Source organism: Lactuca saligna, chromosome 4, assembly GCF_052625555.1.
Source record: "Lactuca saligna cultivar CGN05327 chromosome 4, ASM5262555v1, whole genome shotgun sequence".
Classification (NCBI taxonomy): domain Eukaryota; kingdom Viridiplantae; phylum Streptophyta; class Magnoliopsida; order Asterales; family Asteraceae; genus Lactuca; species Lactuca saligna.
In genome coordinates, this window is record NC_136420.1 from 155,227,066 (window position 1) to 155,233,702 (window position 6,637).

Genomic DNA, 6,637 nt, shown 5'->3' on the forward strand with positions numbered 1-6,637 from the left:
GCCACATGTTGGGGCATACTGCTCGCGTCTGCAGAACCCCGGTTGAGTTCATTAAATCAACCGCCAATGTGGCGACCCGTACAGTTTGCCACCTATGTGGTGAAATGGGAAACTTCAAAAGGGACTTCCCAACCGAAGGGAAAGACAAGGACACAGGAGGAGTCTAACTCTACCACTTAGGGAGAAGCATCAAGGAACCTGGTAGATTTTTGGTACGTCTTACGATCTCAGATAACTAAACTGAAAACATTAAAGGATTAATTCAAAATGTAAATACCTCCCCATTAAGGTGAAAGTCGCAGCACTGTTATAAAATTTAAAATTCATCAGGTAAAACTATAATGGCTAAACATATATGTTACGACCATGTATAATTGAGATGGATAGACCTAGAGTGAGTGAATGCAGCCTCATTTCCTGTTCCTCGTTTGGTTGTGGATTTAAGACGGAGTTGCTCAGTCAACAGTCATCCCCATCTTAACTATGCATAACTAGTATATGTGAGGCGATTATAGAAATGCCTCGTGAAAATCCATTCATAAAAAGGTACTCTATTCGGAAACACTTAGGAATCTCTATAGTTTCGCGTCAACTCTATCGGTCCAAGTATCCGCAACAGTGATACACAGGACGAAACCTGAAACGCCTAGAACTTGTGTGCCTGTTCAGCGCATGACTCTATCGATCCTCATTATATATCATGTCGAAGTATGCCAACTTCGACGATTCTATCGGTCATGGTTTGACATAGTGCAGCCATGTGTACATCCTTAGTGCTGTGTAAAAAGAACTTTCTCCGTAGCCATGTCGGCAAATAAAGGTTCTCCCGAACCTAAACCTAACACAAATAATCAGACCTAATGCGAGCCGTCAATCGTCCTTATTATCTCAAACCTTCCGAAATACCCAAGAGAGGGTACCCCGCGCCGTTGACCGACCCCTCATAGTCAGATGGACACCGAAATGAAAGACACTGCAAGATACTCCAGAAGGCGATAACCATCCGAAGCGTACTTTATAGATTCCCCAGAAAGACCCTTCGCACCTCGCACATCAGGTTCGTGAACCCAGAGGACATAACTCATGAGGCTGACCACTATAACCAAGTATATTGCCTGCATACACCAAGTATTGGTGGTTAGGCTAAGTATGAGCTCTACCACGAACCTCTTAGCAAAGCCCTTCACCCTATTCCATAAAATAGGAGTTGGAGTCCAGAGAATCACTGCGGCTTGAACTATTAAAGTTCCGAGTGATGAGACTCTATACTCACTAGATTTGACTTACACCAAGAAAACTCAGAACCTTCGAAAGAGTAGTTGCAGTTGATGCTAGCACTACTCAGGCACTCCGTCCACCTTGTTATAGACAAGTAGTGACTATCATCCTCCACCCTCTTGCATGGAGGAAATCATCGTCACCCTGTAGACAATAAAATACATTCTCCAAAGTGAACACTAGGATACCGAGAACCACAGGATAACCTTCGCAGCCAAGAATACTTGATTAAGGTATGAAAGTAGTGGCGTTAAGCCTCATGACCCAAATACCGAAGAGATTATAGACTTGACACCAGCCTTGGTGTTAGTCGAGGGGTTATGTAGGAGCATGCGCTTTCTGCACTAGAATAAACCGAAGCCTTAGAGATTCATTGGACTATCAGGTGTTCCACGAATGCCATCTCACGCAGAGATAGTAGAACCACCTCCTGAGGTAGTCCAACACTCGTCTAGTGAAACCCTATCTCCCCGACCCTGAGGGTCTCCGTTAGAAATATCTCAAGAATCAGAAGTGCAGGTTCATTGCACAAGATTGAGATAGACACTCGACAACAAACAGATACCCGTAGACATGCAATCCATCCGATGATCTAGAAAGTCTCTAAAAGCCAGTTGACAGGAAAACGCGAAGCCGAAGACAACCCGAGCTTCATAAGAACCAACCTGAAGGACTACACATCTAGTACGAGTGAGAACGTTAGGAACTTCGGAATGGTGATCACGCCAATGATGATATTTCCATAGAAGTACACTATGTTCTAAGTACTGAAAAGCTCTACCCTTCCGAGAGCTTAGGACCATCTGAGAATCCTCATGGAGATTTAGTCCAACCTTCGTCAGACCACTACTACTTTCAGATATTCTACAAGTTTCACACCCGATCGATCCACTTCTTAGACTTGATCAGTGTCTACCCAATGTCACTCTTCGTATCCCACTCATCTTGATAGAAACCATTAAGAACCCTAACCTTGTAGATACTCCAGTCGGAACCTACTAACTACACGAGACGGAATCCGCATCCAGTAGGTGAAGGTTAGTTGGATTGGCAAACACAAACCAGAGTTCACTTGGGAATGCGAGGACAATCAGAATAGGAAGTACCCTCCTACCGCTACTCGACCATTCCTACCTACTTCCTTGCCTAGACCTGAATTTCAGGAAGAAATTCCCTCTAACGGGGGGATGATGTGACAACCCAAAGTTATTCCGTTACATTACCCCGTTACCATTAACGGAATATTCCACTGTATAAAAGTTCCGTTAATTAGAGGTCGCCAATTAAATAAATATTTCATTCATTTATGTCGTTAAGTCGTGATAAGAGAAATAAAAACTCATAATAAACATTTCCATTTAGTTGGAAAAGTTAGATTTTATTATTCCGACCACTAAATCGGGTGCGACCAAAAGCCCTGTTTAACGGTAGTATCGAGTAGATTTCCACTGAGCTCCAACTCCCACCCATATATAAGGGGGAGTAAACTCCATTTGAGCCTTTTCCACCCTCTCTCTCTATACTCTCTCTAGACTCGTTTTTGACCCGAATCCTCAACCAAACGCTTCCAAATCGTAAGTCCACTTACCCTAGCTTGTTCTAAACATTATGACTCGTGATTATAGCTTAAAATTTGACCATTTAAGCTGTTGAAAAGGAGTTCACAGCCTAAGATCCTCCTTAGGCCGTAAACACCTTAATTGAAGCCAAAAGACCCAAACTTGTCCCTAAAATCTTGGAAATAAATTGAGGATTTAGCCTAGGAGTGTTTGCTCATTTAAAACAATCAATATAGGGCATAAAAGAGAGTTTACGGCCCAAGCTCATGCTTAGGCCGTAAACACCTCTAAACCTTGTCAAAATGCCCCAAACACACTCCCAAACCACCCTTTTGCTTAATACTTGAATTAGGGGCTTGCTATTTTGGGTTTATATCATTTAAACACAAGGATTTAAGGGGATAAAAGGCGTTTATGCCCCAGACATGTGTCAAGGCTGTAAACACCTTCAAACATGCCAAAATATTGGTTTTTATTCCCCAAATGGCCTTAGACTATTACTATAAAATGCTAGGAAGGTATTAAGGGCTTAAAACTTCACTTAACTCATGGTATAGGAGTTCACGGCCGTGAACTCCCTTAGGGATGGTTCATGGGCCGTAAACTCCCTAATGAAGCCCTTAGAAGCCTTAAACTCATTCATACTATATAGCTTTGGACCTAGAATAATTCCATGAACAAGTTAGAAGCCTTAAAACACACTAGAACCCCTCACCATGAATTTACGGCCATAAACTCATGGTGAGATGTCCCTGGGCCGTAAACTAAGCTTTGAGAGTTTACTCTCGAAGAGTAAACTCCATTCCTAAGCCATACACACCTTTAGACGCTACCCGGGACACCCCAAAAACTTAACCAAATTGTTTTCCGCTCCTTTGAGTGCGTATACGTGTTTAATTAGTATTAAATATACTAATTGTATGTGAACATATGTTATCATATGTTAAATAGGTCATTGAGTGTGTTCGAGTCCTTATGTGACACCGAACACCCAACCGGCACCTCTGTCGGACCTACTTACACCAGGTGAGTTCATACCCCTGAATGAACCTTTTAAATGTTTTTACATGTTTTATAGGGGGAATACAAGTTAAACATGCCAGTTATCATACCAATCACATGTGATTGATAACCCGCATGCATGAGATTTTACCACACTGTACATTGTTTTGCCGAGTAGAATACTATAATTGTTTTCAAAAAGGTTTTCAATTGTTTAAAAACTCTTACTTGTACTGTTGTATCAAAAATCATTTCAAACTAGTTTATAAAGGTTCCAAAGATTTCTACAGATCTTCAAACTTATTTTACCAAAGAATACAAAAATGTGATTTTCCTAAGTATAAAGGTTTTCCAAGGTTTTCGTCAAATTTCTCTTTCGCTTCCTATACTTATACTTGTTAGTTACCGCTGCTTCGCTTTCACTTATTGTAAACTCCTACTTGGTAACGCTTTCACTTCCTGATACGCTTATACCTGTTATTGCCTCTATTTCGCTTATACTTGTAGTCACTTATACTTGTTAGACGCTTCTATCAGTTGTCGTTTCCACTTTGTGATACACTTATACTTGGTACACTTATACTTCACGATTCGGTTATCCCACACTGTACGATTTCACACCACGATTCGATTATCCCACACTGTTTGTTTACACTTTACGATTTGGTTATTCCACACTATTCGTTCACACTTTATGATTCAGTTATTCCACACTATTCGTTCACAATTTATGATTCAGTTGTTCCACACTATTCATTCACACTTTATGACTTAGTTATTCCACACTGTACGTTATACACCACGACTCAGTTATACATCACGATGCGTTTCCACTTGTTACACACTCAATCGTAGTTAGATGTATGTCTATGCTTGTATAGGTGCATATAAATAATGATTGAAGGACTTAGGAAGGTTTGTCCGCCCTATTTCCTTTTCTTCGTTGAGATGTGGTCCGGTGGGATCGGATGGCCGTCCGAAGGTCGTTTGGTTCATTTGTTGTATGTTATGTATACGAGCATAGACATATAGGTTTACATTAGTCAGTTCAGTTATGAGTCTCTACCTCTAGTTCAACACTTATATCGGAAACACACTACCCACTATTTGGGATGCATCTTCGGGATGCGGCCTTCTCCGTTGTCTAGTTGGTAACCAGAGTCTCCTGTAGGGAGAGCGGATATTGTGTGTATAGATCTATACGGGATTGACACCCCTGCACCCTGACTGCTAGCTACAGTCCACGGCCCACCAAGCCAAGGGGTGACAAAATGTCATAATTTATAGACGCTTGTAGGGCGTCAGGTACTCTAGTGTCGGTTAGTATGGTTATGAGTATCCCAGGTTACCTTATAATTCATGGCCTTAAGGTAACGATATTTCACCAGCAACTTATAATGTATAACTGGTAACTAATTTTCAGAGTCACACTGTTTTGACCTTGCAAGATGTATCTTTCATTTGATACTGTCTGCGGTCTCTATTAGCTGTTTTGACCTTGCAAGATGTATCTTTCATTTGATACTGTCTGCGGTCTGTATTCTCTTTTTTGACCTTGCAAGATGTATCTTTCATTTGATAGTGTCTGCGGTCTGTATTCACTGTTTTAGACCTTACCAGCTGTACCTTTCATTTAGTACTTTCTGGGGTCTGTGTCTCTATTTGTTAGACGGAACCAGGCATGTCGTTCGTTCGATACTCTCCTGGAGTCTATGATTCCTTTGCCTTAGCCAGCAGTCCTCACTGCTGAGGCATATGTTATTTCCCTGACTTCTCTTTCTTCCTTTAATAATCAAATTCAGTATTTTTGATAATGATAGCGATTAAGGGAAAAACTACTTTTTACCACATAACTCCGTCCAGTCTTGGTAGAAGGCTGCTTTTATTAAAGAAAATATAGGATTTTCTGGAAATAACTCTAATACACTGTAAGCTCTTAAACTACTACATTATAAAGTTATTTGAATAAAATGTCACTAATTACTTATGAACTCACCGGCATTTGTAAAAATGCTGATACTCGCTTTTCAAATAACTTGTATTCTCAGGTTAGCATTAGATAGGTACATCCCCGGAGCTGTTGATGAAGATAGCTTAGTACCATGCTGTTCTTATTACATTTGTCTGTATTACTTTGATACCCTGTTGTGTAAACTATGTAAAACTATTACTATTAATGAAATGTTTTGTTGTACTTTGATTACTATAATGCATGTGTTGTGATACTTGACATGACGTCATCTACCCCAGAACGTTTCCGCCATTCCGGTTTTGGGGTGTGACATCCAAACTTGGTTTTCTTTCTTGCACCGGCTCCTCCTTATGGTAAAACCCTCTTCCTTTTTGTTTATACTTCTCCTCCTTAGCTTTCTTGTATTCTTCATAAGGGAGCCATTCCTTCTTTTGTTTTTGCCAGTCATCATCATATTTGTCACCACTAGAGTAGCATACTTGCGCCTTCTTGTTCCCATTCTCGTCTAAGTCACAATCTCTAGTAAGATGAGGACCCTTGCAATTCTCACAATAGCATGTATTTTTTGATCCATTTTATCCATCCTCCTATCCATGGTTTTCAACATAGCCATAACTGCTGACAAATTTTTTGAAGTTGCATAAGATGCCACCTCGTCACATCATTCCTTGGGTTGTGGTATTCCCTAGAATGCTTAGAAAATTCCTCAATTAGTTGCTTTATCACCGGGGGTGCTTTCTTCGTGAGTGGGACTTGTGAGTCAAGTAATTGCCTTGTTGTAACATTCACCCCATCATAGAAAATAGAGACTTCTTGTTGACTATTT